At 37.1% G+C, this 16,163-nt stretch overlaps 1 pseudogene across 1 annotated transcript in view; it reads left to right on the forward strand.

Moving 5' to 3' along the window:
* The window catches only part of LOC308515463 (large ribosomal subunit protein uL16-like), a 30,002-nt pseudogene that overhangs the window by 2,787 nt on the left and 11,052 nt on the right, over window positions 1-16,163 (forward strand). The window contains exons 2-4 of the transcript in view: window positions 1,875-2,461; window positions 5,449-5,525; window positions 6,610-6,723. The product of the transcript in view is annotated as a large ribosomal subunit protein uL16-like (transcript). The remainder of the gene's footprint in view (window positions 1-1,874; window positions 2,462-5,448; window positions 5,526-6,609; window positions 6,724-16,163) is intronic.

Genomic DNA, 16,163 nt, shown 5'->3' on the forward strand with positions numbered 1-16,163 from the left:
TTAAAAATTGCAGGCCTAACATTAGAGTTTGGACATTAGATATATATTCTGTTATCCAGCTAAAGATCTAGAGAGTGAGGCTAAGAATAATCAAAGCATTCTTAGCAGTGCAAATTAGTAGCACAAATTTCTCATTCACCAGAAAAAAAAAATAGAAAAATTATTATCTTGAAGACTCAAATGAAGATCGGGCATCTGAAAATGCCATATTATGGCATATAGAAGACAACTTTGGAAAGTTATTTAGCAATTTAGTACCTTCAATATAAAAGGAAAAAAAGAGAAATGTCTTACTAAAATAAGAACAAAATGTTATTGAGAGATTATATAAATTAGGAAAATATATATAAAGAAGAGTTTTTTGAATAATTGAGTGTAACTGAAAAGTACAATAAATTATTTTACATTGGTTACAGCAATCAGCACAAATGATGCCATGGAAAATTTAATCACTAATATGGTGAACAGTGTTAAGAAACTTCTCAAAGTACAGGTGCAAAAAAGGATCTGTGTGGACATCCATTTTGGAAGACAGATTGTCAGCTTCTCACAAAGCTAAGCAGAGTTAGCCACAGAAGCCAGCAATGGTGCACCCAGGATTTACCAAATTCAGTTGAAATTTTATGGTCACACGAAAACCTGCATAAAAATGTTTGTAGAAGTTTTATTCAAAACCACTAGAGATGAATGCAACCATGATATCATTCAATAGATAACCTTTGTGGTTATTCCATACAACAGAATATTATTCAACAATAAAAAGAAATAAGCTATCAAGCCACAAGAAGATATGAGTGAAACCCTGGCTGGTTTGGCTCAGTGGATTTAGCGTCCGCCTGCAGACTGAAGGGTCCCGGGTTTGATTCCAGTCAATGGTACATGCCTGGGTTGCAGGCTCGATCTCCAGTAGGGGGCATGCAGGTGGCAGCCGGTCAATGATTCTCTCTCATCATTGATGTTTCTATTTCTCTCTCCCTCTCCCTTCCTCTCTGAAATCAATAAATATATATATTTTAATAAAGATATGAGTGAATATTAAATGCATATTAGTAAAAGAAACCAGTCTGAAAACATCCTATACTGTAGAATTCCAACTATATGATTTTCTGAAAACAATAACATCAACAAAACTATAGAGATAAAGAAAAGACCAGTGGATGCCAAGGGTTTGAGGGGAGCAACTGAAGGTTGAATAAATAAAGCACAGAGCATTTTTAGGGAAATGTACTGTTCTATATGATACTTTAATGGTGGGTATATGACATTATACATGTTTATAAACTAATATACTTATAGAACAAAGATAAGTTTAATGCCTACAGAGTAAAAAACAAAACACATTTTCAGGAAGGAATTGAGACAGTGACTAAATAATCTAACTGCATTTTTAAATGTGTGAATACCCTCACTGAAAGAGATGGGAGGAATGCTATGGACCTGAGTAACTTTGGAACTAAGTGAAGCCTATAAGAGTAAAGGCAAAGGGAACTTCACAAAGCACTGGATTCCATTTGATAAAATTGTTTCCTCTGGGTATGTGTTAACAATCCTGACACTGCTCTGTGTGTATACCAGAATTAGACAGTTCAGCAAATGGATATCAGGTGTTAGAAGACAGGTTTTGCACTTTTGGACTGGGAGTTTATGGATAAAGACAGGGGATCAGAATGAACCGTGTGGTAGTAAATTAGAATTGAAGGCAACAGTATGAAAACATGTTTAGCTTAAGAAGATACAGTACAGGTGGTTGCATATATAAATACAGTTAACCCTTGAACAACAAAGAAGTTAGGGGTACCAGCCCCCCAGTTAAAAGTCTGCGTATAGCTCTTTCCCTTCTGCATGCCATTGAAGATCCTGGTGCTGCCCCACAGGCGTGACTGGTATTGTAAGAACATCTGTACCAAAGTCTCTCTTCTGCCGAGGTGTCCCTGATGCTAAAATTCTCATCTTTGACCAGGGGCAGAAGAAGACAAAAGTGGATGAGTTTCCATATGTTGTCAGATGAATATGAGCAGCTCTCCTCCAAAGTCCTAGATTTGCCCATATTTGTGCTAACTACATGGTGAAAAGCTGTGGCAAAGATGGCTTTCACACCTGAGTGAGGCTACACCCTTCCACATCAGCCACATCAACAAGATGTTGTCCTGTGCTGGTGCTGACAGGCTCAAGATAGGTATGCCAGGTGCCTCTCAAAGCCCCAGGGCACAGTGACCAGGGTCCACATTGGCCAAGTCATCATGTCCATCCACAACAAGCTGCAAAACAAGGAGCATGTTATTGAGGCCCTACACAGAGCTAAATTCAAGTTTCCTGGCCACCAGAAGGTCCACAACTCCAAGAAGTGGGCCTGTACTAAGTTTAATGTGGATGAGTTTGAAGATACGGTGGCTGAAAAGTGGCTCATCCCAGATGGCTGTGAGATCAAATACATCCCTAATTGTGGTCCCCAGGGCAAATGGTGGGTCCTTCACTCATGAGAGTCTCTGTGCTGCTCTCACCTTACACTCACCAATAAATCCTACTTCCTGTAAAAAAAAATCTGCATATAGCTTTTGATTCCCTAAAAACTTAATAGCTTACTGTTGACTGGAAACCTTAGCGATAACATACATAATTAACACATATTTTGCATGGTATGTATATTATCTACTGTCTTCTTATAATAAAGTTAGACAAAGTAAAGAAAATGTTATTAAGAAAATCGTAAGAAAGAAAAAATACATTTTTAGAAAAAAGTACTTCCTACAAGTGGACCTTTAAAATGCAACCCCTGTTTTTTAAGGGTCAACTATATTTGTGGATATGTGTATGTACATGGGTTAATATATATAGATATATTTATTTAATGTGTCATCTGTAAAGGCCTAAAATACATTATATTCCAGTAGCAATTAGCACAACTAAGTGCCAAGATCTTGTTTTTAATACCATTGCCCAATAAAAAGAATCATGACTCTTTGGTTAAATGGCTGATTCTAGAACTGGTGTGAAACGAATAGGATGGGCCACGGGCATCTTGTAGTGTCAGAAAGTAACTGAGTGCTTCACCTTCCCCCCCCTAAATCCTCCATTATTGGATAGTCTGTGTCAAAGAGACACAGGAGCCAACTTAAGGAGCTCCAAATGGTCAAAGCTAGAGTAAGTGGAGTGCAAAATAAAGTAGTATTAAAATATAATCCAAAGTATTAAATAATACCCGAGTCTATACAGACATAAATTGTTAAATAAATAAATAAGGGAGTAGAGAAAATTTTCCCTTATACTAAAACTCCAAATTATTTATGAAAATACTTCACTCTTAAAGAAGGAAAGCATAAATCCCCACTCCTTAAGGGTGGGTTGCAAATAGAAACTTCTTTCCAAAGAGTAAACTGTCGGGAGGAGTAACTTAACAATGTAATTTGCCAGGAAATCTTGACAAACGCCATCTCAGACAGGTTGTTGAGGTCAATGTAAACAGTGGTAAGTCATGCTGATTGCATGTATTTTGATATGATATAATAAAAATGACATTTTTCCTAAAAATCTATAGTCCCACTCTACTCATGAGAAAAATTTAAGACAGATTCCAACAGAGATGGTATCTTATAGACTTCTTGGCCAGAACTCCTCAATACTATCAAGACCATAAGAAACTAGGACTATGAGAAACTGTTCAAGCCAAAGGAGACTAAGGGAGAGATGACAGGTAAATGTAATGTGGTACCCTAAGGTAGAATCCTGTAAGAGAAAAGACATCAAATAAAAGGTAAGAAAATGTGAATAGAGAAGGAACTTTAGTTAATAATAATGTATCAATATCAGATCATTAATTATAATAAATGTACAATACTAATATTAGATATGTACAATAGGGATAATGGGTGAGGGAATATATGGAAACTATATGATCTCAATGTTTTCCATTAATCTAACTAAAACTGTTTTAAAAATACAGTTTATTTAAAAAGATATCTACTGCATATTCTTAAAGACCAAAGCACCAATAAATATCATAGACAGAAAGTTTACAGAAAAGAAATACAAATAGTTATTTTTTTAAAAGATATTCACCCTCACTCATAACAAGGAAATGCATATTAAAACTATGGGACGAGCATATAATTTCAAAGTGTTTACCCCCCTCACCCTCATATTTCAAGTACCCACCTGGTCCTGTGCAATTATTACAATATTATTGACAATATTCCCTAAGCTATACTTTATATCCCATGATTATTTTGTGACTAACAATTTGTAGTGTTTAATCCCTTCACCTTTATCTCTTAGTTTCCCAGTCCCTCTCCCCTCTGGCAACCATCAGTCCATTTTCTGTATCTGTGAGTTTGTTTCTATTTTGTTTGTTCACTTATATTGACCTTTAGATTCCACCTATAAGTGAAATGATATGGTATTTGTCTTTTTCTATCTGACTTATTTCACTTAGGATAATAGCCTCTAGACCAGCGGTTCTCAACCTGTGGGCTGCGACCCCTTTGGGGATCGAATGACCCTTTCACAGGAGTTGCCTAAGAGCATCGGAAAACACATATATAATTACATATTGTTTTTGTGATTAATAACTATGCTTTAATTATGTTCAATTTGTAACAATGAAATTGGGGGTCACCACAACATGAGAAACTGTATTAAAGTGTCGCAGCATTAGGAAGGTTGAGAACCACTGCTCTAGACCCATCACTGTGAAAAAAAACAAAACAAAACAAGAAATGTGTGGTTATAGACACAATAGCTTCCTTATAATAAACTGATGTTTCATTAAAAAACCGCCACACAGAGGAGATACCGTTTCCTCCTATCAGATGGACAAAAGAAGTTTGACAATTCATTGTGCTGGTTTTAAAGTGTATCCCCAAATTCTTTGATATTTCTCCCTTAAGAAATGGCACTTCCCTAGAGTGTAGGTATAGTGACTCACTTCTAATGAAAAAAAATGGAGCAGAGATGAAGGTTTGTGGCTTGAGACTTGCTGCTTCCTACTTGCTGTCTCTTGAATCACGTTCTCTGGGAAAAAGTGGTTGCCTGTATCATAAGAATACTAAAGCAGCCTGATGAAGATGGAACTGTGACCTTCTGACAGTAGTTATTTTGAAAATGGAACCTCAAGCTTTGGTTATGGGTTAAGATGACAACAACTTCAACCAACCTGGTAGGTCAGAAACACACAGCTAAGCTCTCCTTAAGTTCATTTTTTTATTTTTTATTTTTGTTAATCCTCACCCTAAGATATTTTTCCATTGGTTTTTAAAGATAGAGGAAGGGAAGGGGAAGGAGGGGATAGCAAGAACAGACCTGCAACCCAGGTACATGACCTTAACCTGGAATTGAACCTGTGACCCTTTGGTGCATGGACTGACACTGTAATCACTGAGCAACACCAGCCAAGGGCACTCTAAAATTTTTGTCTAACAGAAATTTTGAGTTAATAAATGTTGTATTTTGTAGCTTAAAAATAAAGAAGAGAGGTCAAGAGGGGCGGAAAGAAATAAAAACTATTGAGGAAGAAGTTGATAGACATGGAGGTAAGAGAATAATTCCAATTTAAAATGAAAAAAGAAGTAATAGCCAGGTATGTAAGTAGAAACTTTCTTGATCTTTAAAAGTATTTGAATATGTTGATTTAAAGAATTGGCTATATTCCAACCACAACCTCTCCTCAAAGAATCCAAAGTTTAACCCAAAAGAGAAAGAGTAATGGAAGTATCCTAGCAGCAAGAACACACACACACACACAGAATAAGAGACAGATTTCTTCTAAAAAATCTGCATGACCTCAGGCATTTTATTTGCCATACTAAGTTACAGCAAAAAATGAAGGAAACTCTATAAAAATGAGTGATGTCAGAAAAATGGCCAGATAAGAGATTTCTTGCATTTATTATCCCCTCAACAACAGTAATTTGGCATATTTAGATGAGCAAAAGTGCTAGAGTGAGATTTTTATGATCTGGGTAGGAGATTTTGAAATCCTGGTGCAGTCCAAAACAGAGAATAGCCTTGATGAGAAAGCAGGCTCAGAACTATTGGCTTAGTGACTGACTGTAGTCCTGGCTACACACACAGAAACAATTCTTTACCCCTGGGAACTCAGCTACAGCTTCACTTGGCTTTGGGTCTGTAACCAGTAACATTTCAGGGACTCAGGGGGAGTCATGTCTACATGTGTTTCTGGTAACAAGCCTTCAGACCTTGGCCCTGCTGTGGACCCTGAAGTGGCCAGCAACCAACCCCAGTCCCTTCCACCTGTAGTTTAGGAGCCCATGAAGGTAAGCAAACCTGCCCAAATCAGTCAGATTCTGAAAGGGCTTATCACTAAGCTTCAACCCCTTACAGTTGCAGCCTGCAAACAGTCTTTCTGGAACAGAGACCCTGTAGGAGACACTCTATCTGTGCCTTCAGAGTTCCTGAAAGAATCTTATACTAAACATCAGCGCCCTCCCAGCTGCAGGCCATGAGCTGGCACAGAGACGCACTGGGAGACTATTATCAGCAAACCTGAACATTTTGTGAAGGCATTCTACTTGGCTCCAACACCATCACAGCTGTGTTCCCCCAACAGATCTGCCAGCCCAGAGTTACAGTTAGACACCCTCATCTATGTTTCAGAGATCCTGAAGGAGCCTCTTATTCAGTTCCAGCTCTACCAGCTACAGTCAGTGACCAGTCCTACCCATCCAGGTACCAGACAGGAGACATGCCTATCTGTGACTTCAGAGGCAGGTATAGAGGTCAGTCTTGGCTGCTGAACCTAAAACAGCCCAGTTTCATGCCCTTTCAATTGTGGCCAGGGCCATTCCTGCCCACCCGGAGTCCCATCCAGTAATCAGACATCAGCCCTCCTAGGGACTTGGCAGAAACCACACCAGCTAGGCACCTTGTAATAAGCTCACTGCCTGAGGACCCAACTTGGACCTAGAAGTGAGCTGTTGTCCCACTGTCATCCTACTGAACCAGTACTGGAAGCAGTTCTGTTTCCCCATTGACCAGACAGGATCCATGCCCATCTGGCCCATGGTAATTAGCCTGCCAATGACTGATCTGGGATTACAGTGGTAATTCCATCAGCCAGGTGAACAGACAGGAGAAGGTATTTGTCTTCTGAAACCAGTTCGTAAAGATTGGAGACTGGAAGAAATGTTTTTTTTTTCCTTCAAATGCACCGATGCCAATGCAAGGCTACCCAGATCATAAGAATCAGGCAAATATAACACTAGCAAAGAAAATTTTAAAAGCTCTAATAGCTGACCCCAAATAAATGGAGAATCGGTTTAAAGAATCTGAATAAAATTCAAGAGAATACAGATAAACAACTAAACAAAATCAGAAAAACAATGTATGAAGAAAGTGAGAATTTTAATTTAAAAAACAGGAATCCTATAGCTAAGGAATAAAATCAGAGAACTAGAAAATTACATAGAGACCTCCAGTAACAGACTTGATAATAATTTGTCTTCAACAAACTTGAAGACAAATCAATTGAAAGAAACCTGATGGAGGCATAAAAAGAAAAATAAATGAAAAAAGCCTACATGAATTATGGGGCACCATCAATCAAAAAGATATTTGCATCAAGGTGCCCCAGAAAGAGCAGAAAGAAATAAAAATAAAAATTATTTAAACATTTGTTTTATACAAAGGACTCCTTATACAGTTATCAGCAGATTTTTTTTTTTGTGGAAGGCTTGAAGAACAGGAGGGAGTGAAATAACATATTCAAAGTTCTGAAAAAAAAAACAAAACACATTGCCAAGAATACAGTACCCAGCAAAATTGAAATAAAGAAGAGATAAAGACATTTCCAGCAAAATTTAAATGAAGGAGAGATAAAGACATTTCCAGACAGACAAAAACTAAGGGAGTTCATCACCACTAGACCTGCATTACAAAAATTATAACAAAAGTTCTTCAAGTTGAAATAAAAGGATTCTAAATAACAACAGGAAAATATATGTAAGTACACAAATATATGTAAGTATACAAAGCTCACTGTTAAAGGTAAAAATATACTCAAATTCAGAATACCTTAATGCTCTAATTGTGATAGGTAAATTGCTCATCTCTATAATAAAAGTTAAAAAAGATATTGTTAAAAGTAACCATAGCTACAGTAATTTGTTAAAGACTTCACAATGTAAAAAGATATAAAATGCTATTTAAGGTAAGTAGTTATCAGCTTAAAATAGACTGTTATATCTATAACATGTTTTATGTAACTTTCACAGTACTACAAAGATATAACCCATAGTAGTTATGAAAAAAAAGAAAGGAATTAAAGCATAATACTACAAACTAATAAAATAAGAGGAAGACAGGAAGAAAAGAAGAAAGAAACAAAAGAAATAAAAACCAGTCAGAAAACAATTAATGAAATGCCAATCATAAGTTGTTATGTATAAATAATTACTTTACACAGTTGGGCAAAATTCTCTAATCAAAAGTCACAAAGTGGTTGAATAGATAAAAGAACAAGATCCAATAAGTCTCTTGCTTCCTACAAGAGACTTACTTTATCTTTAAGGACACACAAGTTGAAAGTGAAGGGATGGAAAAAGATGTTCCATTCAAATGGTAAACTAAAGAGAGCAGAGTGGCTATACTTATATGAGATAAGTAGACAGTCATGAAAAAATATCACAAAAGACAGATAAGGTCACTCACTACATAGATAAAAGGGGCTATTCATCAACAGGATATAATAATTGTAAACATATGAAACCAACAATGGAATACCTAAGTATTTTTTATCCCCCCCAGTTTTATTGAGATATATAATTGACAGAGTACTGTATAAGTTTAAAATATGCAACATTGACGAAACCGGTTTGGCTCAGTGGATAGAGCGTCGGCCTGCGGACTGAGAGGTCCCGGGTTCTATTCCGGTCAAGGACATGTACCTGGGTTGTGGGCACATCCCCAGTAAGAGATGTGCAGGAGGCAGCTGATCAATGTTTCTCTCTCATCGATGTTTCTAACTCTCTATCTCTCTCCCTTCCTCTCTGTAAAAAATCAATAAAATATAAAAAAATATAAAAATATATAAAAAAATAAAATAAAATATGCAACATAATGATTTGACTTATATATATTATGAAATAATTATCAGAATAAGTTTAGTTAATATCCATCATTTCATATAGGCACACACAAAAAGGATTAAAAGGTTGTTTTTCTTATGAGAATGGGAATATAAATTAATACAAACAATAAAAAACAGCATGAAGTTCCACAAAAAATTATAAAAAGAGTTACCATATGATTAATCAAACATACTTCTCAATATATATTCAAAATAAATGAATTCACCCTCTTGAAAAAAATATCTGCATGCCATGTTTATTGCAGCATTAGTCACAACAGACAAGACATGGAAACAATCTTTGTGTCCATCAATGGATGAATAAATAAAGATGATATAATGCATATACATATATACAATGGAATATTATTCAACCATAAGAAAGAAGAAAATCCAGAAACTAAGGAGAAAATAAACAAATAGGACTACATCAAAATTAAAAGCTTCTGCACAGCAAAAGAAACCATCAACAAACCAACAAGAAAGCCCACCATATGGGAGAACATATTCACCAATATTATCTCCCCTAAGAGTCTAATTTCCAAAATTTACAGGGAACTCATACAACTTAACAAAAGGAAGATGAACAATCCAATAAAAGTGGGCAAAGGACCTAAATAGACACTTTTGAAAAGAGGACATACAAAAGGCCAAGAGACATATGAAAACATGCTCAAAGTCACTAATCATCCGAGAGATGCAAATCAAAACGATAATGAGGTACCATCTCACACCTGCCAGAATGACAATCACCAACAAATCAACAAATGAGGCGTGCTGGCAAGGATGTGAAGAAAAAGGAACCCTCATGCACTGCTAATGAGAATGCAGACTGGTGCAGCCACTGTGAAAAACAGCATGGAATTTCCTCAAAAAAATAAAATTGGAACTGCCATTTGACCCTGTGATCCCACTTCTAGGAATATATCCCAAGAAAACAGAAACACCAATCATAAAGACATATGCACCCCTATGTTCATAGCAGCACAATTTACAATAGCTAAGATTTGGAAACAGCCTAAGTGCCCATCAGCAGATGAGTGGATTAAAAAACAGTGGTACATCTACACAATGAAATATTATGCTACTGTAAAAAAGAAGGAGCTCTCACTATTTGCAAGAGCATGGATGGACCTGGAGAGCATTATGCTAAGTGAAATAAGTCAGTCAGAGAAAGATAAATTTCACATGATCTCACTTTTTTGTGGAATACAATGAACAACATAAACTGTTAAACAAAAATAGTGCCAGAGTCATAGAATCATCAAAAAGACTGTCCAGCCTAAGAGGGAAGGCAGGGGAGAGGAAGGAAGGGTAAGAGATGAACCAAAGTATTTGTATGCATACATATGAGCATAACCAAATGGACACAGACAATTACGGGGGGAATGGGTAAGGGCATGTGCTAGGGGTGGGAATTGCTGGGAAGAGGTCAATAGGGGGAAAAGGAGACTTATGTAATACTTTAAACATTAAAGAATTAAAAATAAAATAAAATACATAAAATACCCACCTCCCAAAAAGAAAAAAAAAAAAGAAAGAAAGAAGGAAATCCTGACTTTTGCAACAACATGGATGCAGGTTGAGGGCATTATGCTACATGAAATAAGTCAGACAGAGAAAAATAAATAATGTATAGTATTACTTATGTGTGAGATCTAAAAAAAAAAAAAAAATAAACTCATATGAATAGTAGAGTGGTGGTTGCCAGTGGCTGGGAAAAATGGAAAATGAGTAGATATTGGTCAAAGCCTATAAATTTCCAATTATAAGATGAATAAGTTTTGGAGCTCTAATATTCAGTATTGGTGACTATAATAAATAATATTGTATTATATACTAGAATGTGGCAAAGACAGTAAATATTAAATGTTTTTACCACACCCACAAAAAATTAGATCATGTGAGATGATGGATGTGTTACCTAACCTTATTGTGTTCATCATTTCACTATATATATGTATAAAGTTATATTTATACAAAGTTAACTTTGTATGCCTTAAAATTACACATTATATATCAATTACATCTCCATAAATTTGGAAAAAAATTTAACAAGAAAATGTACATGCACATATTTACACATATCCTATATAATAAAGAGGTAATATGCAAATTAACCCTAATGCCCTCACAGGATGGCTGCCTACTACCAGGCTGGCAGGGGCTTTAGTGAGGGATGACCAAAAGACTGAACAAGCAGGCTGCGTGGGGTGACCAGGCCAACAGGGGCCATTAGTGAGGGACGACCAAATGACTAAACAGCAGTCTGCATGGGGCAACCAGGCTGGCATGGGGGGAGCAGTTGGGGGTGACAAGGCTGACAGGGGGACAGTAAGGAGTGACTAGGCTATGAGGGAGGGGGCAGTTGGGGGTGACCTAGGCAGTAGCAGGGGGCAGTTAGGGGCGACAAGGCAGGCAGGCAGGTGAGCGATTAGGAGCCAGTGGTCCAGGATTGTGAGAGGGATGTCCCACTGCCGGTTTAGGCCTGATCCTGGCAGTGGGACATCCCCCAAGGAATCCTGGTTTGGAGAGGGTGCAGGCTGGGCTGAGGGGACCCCCATACACAGATTTCATGCACTGAGCCTCTAGAATGGAAATAAAAGACTGAATGAAAATGTACCAACATATTAAGAGTTTTATCTGGCTTACAAAATTTTCAATTTTTAAAAAACTATTTTTATATGTGTATTTGAAAAATGTTGAAAATAAGCATATATTCACTTTCATTAAAAACTAAATTTTATTTTTGTAAAAGAAAACACCTTGGAATTTTGAGGTAAAAAAAGGGATGCTACAGTAATTTATACTTAGGTGAGGTGGCCTTTTATCTGTAAAGGCAAAAGAAAATCTTTTCCAGCTAGACATAGATTCATATTATTCACACCTCATTCTTGAAAAATTGATTGAACACTTACCCTGTCCAAGAGAGTTGAGTACCAATAATTACTGACAAATGGGAAAATTGAGCTATGAAAGAATATCAATGCTTTCTTCTTTGATTCTTGGAATATATTTTATAAAATAGTATCAAATTTATGTTTTATTGGTATTATCATACATCATTAGGAAGTATCCTTAAGATGACAACAAGTAATGCCCTTATAATGACAATAAACAATGCTGTTATAATTATTATCTACATTATTGATGAAGGATTTCTTAATGACACAGAAAGTATATTAAGCAAAATAGCGAATTAACAGAAAAAATGCAAATTTATATACAGACTCAGATCTCAATCATATTTATTTTTAAGTCTTTAAAAATCCAAATATCATATGATCTCACTAATATGTGGAATCTAATGAACAAAATAAACTGATGAACAAAATAGAACCAGAGGCATGGATGCGTGGAACAGACTGACAAATGTCAGAGGGAAGCGGGGCAGGGGCGAGTGGATAAAAGAGGGTGAAGAGATTATCCAAAGTACATATATGCATAGCCCATGGACAACAGTATGGTGAATGCCAGGGGAGGGGACCCAGGGGCTGGGTGGATGTGGGAAATGGGGTGAGAAATGGGTTACATCTATAATAATAATAATAATAATAATAATAATAATAATAATAATAATATATAATATAAAATCAGTTGGATTGCAATATTCCAAAAATCATAAGGCTGATCATTATTTTAGGATAGTGGAATATAGGGTCATGTGCAAGTTAGGGATTAAGCTAAACTGCTGTAACAAAGAAGCCAAAAATATAGTTGTTTAAACAAAACAGAAGAATATTTATTTATCATATAATATTCTGGAGGCAGACAAGTGGTTAAGAGCTGATAGGAGGCTGTGTTCTTAGAGCTCCTTCAGGGACCTTTGTTTTTCTCTACCACACCCTAAGGCAGCCGTGGGCAAACTACGGCCTGCGGGCTGGATCCGGCCCCTTTGAAATTAATAAAACTAAAAAAAAAAAAAAAAAGACCGTACCCTTTTATGTAATGATGTTTACTTTGAATTTATATTAGTTCACACAAACACTCCATCCATGCTTTTGTTCCAACCCTCCAGTCCAGTTTAAGAACCCATTGTGGCCCTCGAGTCAAAAAGTTTGCCCACCCCTGCCTAAGGTGTGCTCCTTGTCCATTTTTGTCAATCTGTGGTCTAGCCCATAGTAAGTATGAAGGAGAATAGGCTCAGTAGTTTCCTCATAAACATGTGATATAGTATATATCACTTTTAGTTGGATACCCTCACCTAGCTACAAGAGTTCCTAGGGAAGATTATCCCAAGCCTGGCTTCAATGCACCCTATTCCAACAGGGGTGTTCTGGTACTAAAAGTAGGGCAGACAAAGAACACAGCACAGTCACTTAGCCATTGCTTTTACCAGATAACTTCTCTCTCTCTTTTTTTTTTTTTTGATACTTTCCTATCACTTGTATTAAAAATGGGTAGATACTCCATTTATGATTTTTATAGGCACATGCACACAAAACTAGGACAAAAAGTTTTCACCAGATTTGCTGTTATAAATCTTTTTTTAAAAAATTAACCTATTTTTGGGTATCTGCATCCTTCATAGATATTTCATTCTTTTAGTCATATTTATGATTTTATTGCCAAGAGAAAACAATGAAATTAATTATCTAACAAGACAACTAATCTCAAAGTAATATCTCTAGAGCTTTTTAATAGAGCAGATTGCTCTTTTTATTCTATCCTATATAATAAAATGCTAATATGCAAATCAACCGCCTGGCAGAATGACCGGTCACTATGACGTCCACTGACCACCAGGGGGCAGATGCTCAATGCAGGAGCTGCCCCCTGGTGGTCAGTGCACTCCCACAGGGGGAGTGCCACTCAACCAGAAGCCCTGAGCTGGGCTCACCGCTGGTGAGCACAGGAGCGGTGGCGGGAGCCTCTCCTGCCTCCCTGCAGTTGGACATTACCCGAGGGCTCCCGGACTGCCAGAGGGCACAGGCCAGGCTGAGGGACCACCAGGCCTCTAGTTTATTATATTTTAGAGCAGATATGACTTCTTAAATGTAGTTGTTAGTTTGAGTAGTAAATCAAGAATATACTTAGTTAAGCTCAGCTTAGCTCCAGGAGGAATTGGCTGAAATGCTCTAAGCAGTGGTGAGAAGTTGTCTTGGTTTAGAAACTCCCATGGATAACCTAGATTTTCTACACACATTTTTTTTTCTTTGGTTCCTAATTATATGCTTTCTAATTAGATGGACAGCAATACTTCTCCTGCTGTGGATTAAAAAGAAATAGCAAGAGGTTCTCCAAAGAATGTAAAAACTTCAAACTTATTTTTCCAATTATAGGCTTTGGCATATAGATCAAAACTTTAAAAAATTTGAACCATCAGTGAACTTTAAAATATTACTAATTACCAAAGGCATAAATGTTAAAATGCTGCAAATATTAAAAGTGAGCAATCTTTCTAAAAATTTATTAAATTGGATTTCTCAACTAATGACAATAACATTGTGGTTGTTATTTAGTTGTCTATTTTAACTGACAAAGGCATATGGTTCAATGACACATGAAACACAAAGATGATTGATGAAATATGAAAACTATTGAATAGAAACAATGGGACATGAATGGGATGATTTCATAACTGGTACAAAATATTCATTTAGGGACAAGATAATTGTTCTGTCAGTCTAGAGCTTATGAATTTAATAGTCTACTTGGATATTTTGTTGCTATATGTTCCCTATAATTATGGTAGCAACTTTTAAGTAAACAGAAACACTTAATAATTTTGATGTTAGAGGTAAATATTAGTAGTCACTTATGGGATAAAATCTACTTCCAGTATAAAAGGAGTGAATAATACAGGCATATTTGAAATACTTTACCTATGTGAGTTCATTTAATACAACAGCTATCTGAGATACACACTATTATTATCTACATTTTACAGATGAAAAGATCACTTACATTTCTTTAATAATTTTTCTGGGCTTATGGGTGTTTTAGAATATTCAGCAAGGGAGTGTGTGTGTGTGTGTGTGTGTGTGTGTGTGTGTGTGTGTTTGTGTTTGCTACAGAAGTTAGCAGAAAGTAGGTTGTATAGAGAAGCAAATAGTTGAAGGTACATGCCCAAGAAGTCAATTGTAATCCCAACGATGTGGTTGCACGTTTGTTGAAGAGCTACTGGCAGAGGAGGTCAATGGTGCCAAAATATGGAAGGAGATGTCTTCTGGGAAGAAAAGGCGTTCTGGGAATAGTAATGAGGGAGGAAGAAAAGAAGAGGAAGGGCAGGACAAATGATCACTCACATTGTTTGGGTGTCTCCTGGGGGGTTGACACTGTGCTTGCATTACAGTGACCTTCTCCATGTGCAGAGGAGGGCATGAGACAGAGACTGGATCCTGCTGAGGCCAGGAAGAGCAGAGCAGGGCTCCTACCCAGGTGTCCTGACCTTGGAATGAAAACCTGAACACATGAAGGTGCCAGTACACGGGAACGTGTTGACAAGCAACACCCAACTCAGCACTTCTTTCCCTGCTACTGCTCTTCCAACTTGTAAATAATACCTCAGGCTCCTCTCTGGTTTGCCTCCTCCTCTATAAATTCAATGTCCACTTATTATTTCCATAGGTTCTGTTATGGCTGTCATGATCACCACCCACCTGGAGGCCTTTTCCTATATTCCTCTCTGCCTGTAAACACTGAGATATCTTCATGGTTTGCTCTCTCACTCACTCTAGGCTTTCATCAAAGAGGCCCTCCTTCCTGCACTTTGCAGAAGGCAACACTGGGAGAGGAAATAGAGGGCGAGTAGTTTTATTTGGTCCCAGAAAGCCCATGTAGGGGAGGGGGGAAGTGAGGGAAAACAAGAAAGGGTATGTTGTCAAGCAAGTGGGCAGCCAGAGTTCCAGACACAGCTCAGAGTTAGCCTGTCCTATGGGTGAGAGAGCTGAGTTATGTATTTACCACATCCCTGTTGGGGCAATCAACTCTATCTATCTACTATCTATCATGTATACATGTATATGTGTTCAGTGGTCATGAAGTACAGGATAGTAGTGACAGCAAGTTCCTTAGATACAGGTGTTTTGATTTAGAGATGAGCAAATTGAGACTGGAATGTTTTTATAATGCAATCAAGGCC

This window comes from Myotis nattereri (genome assembly GCF_964212035.1).
Source record: "Myotis nattereri genome assembly, chromosome: 3".
Classification (NCBI taxonomy): domain Eukaryota; kingdom Metazoa; phylum Chordata; class Mammalia; order Chiroptera; family Vespertilionidae; genus Myotis; species Myotis nattereri.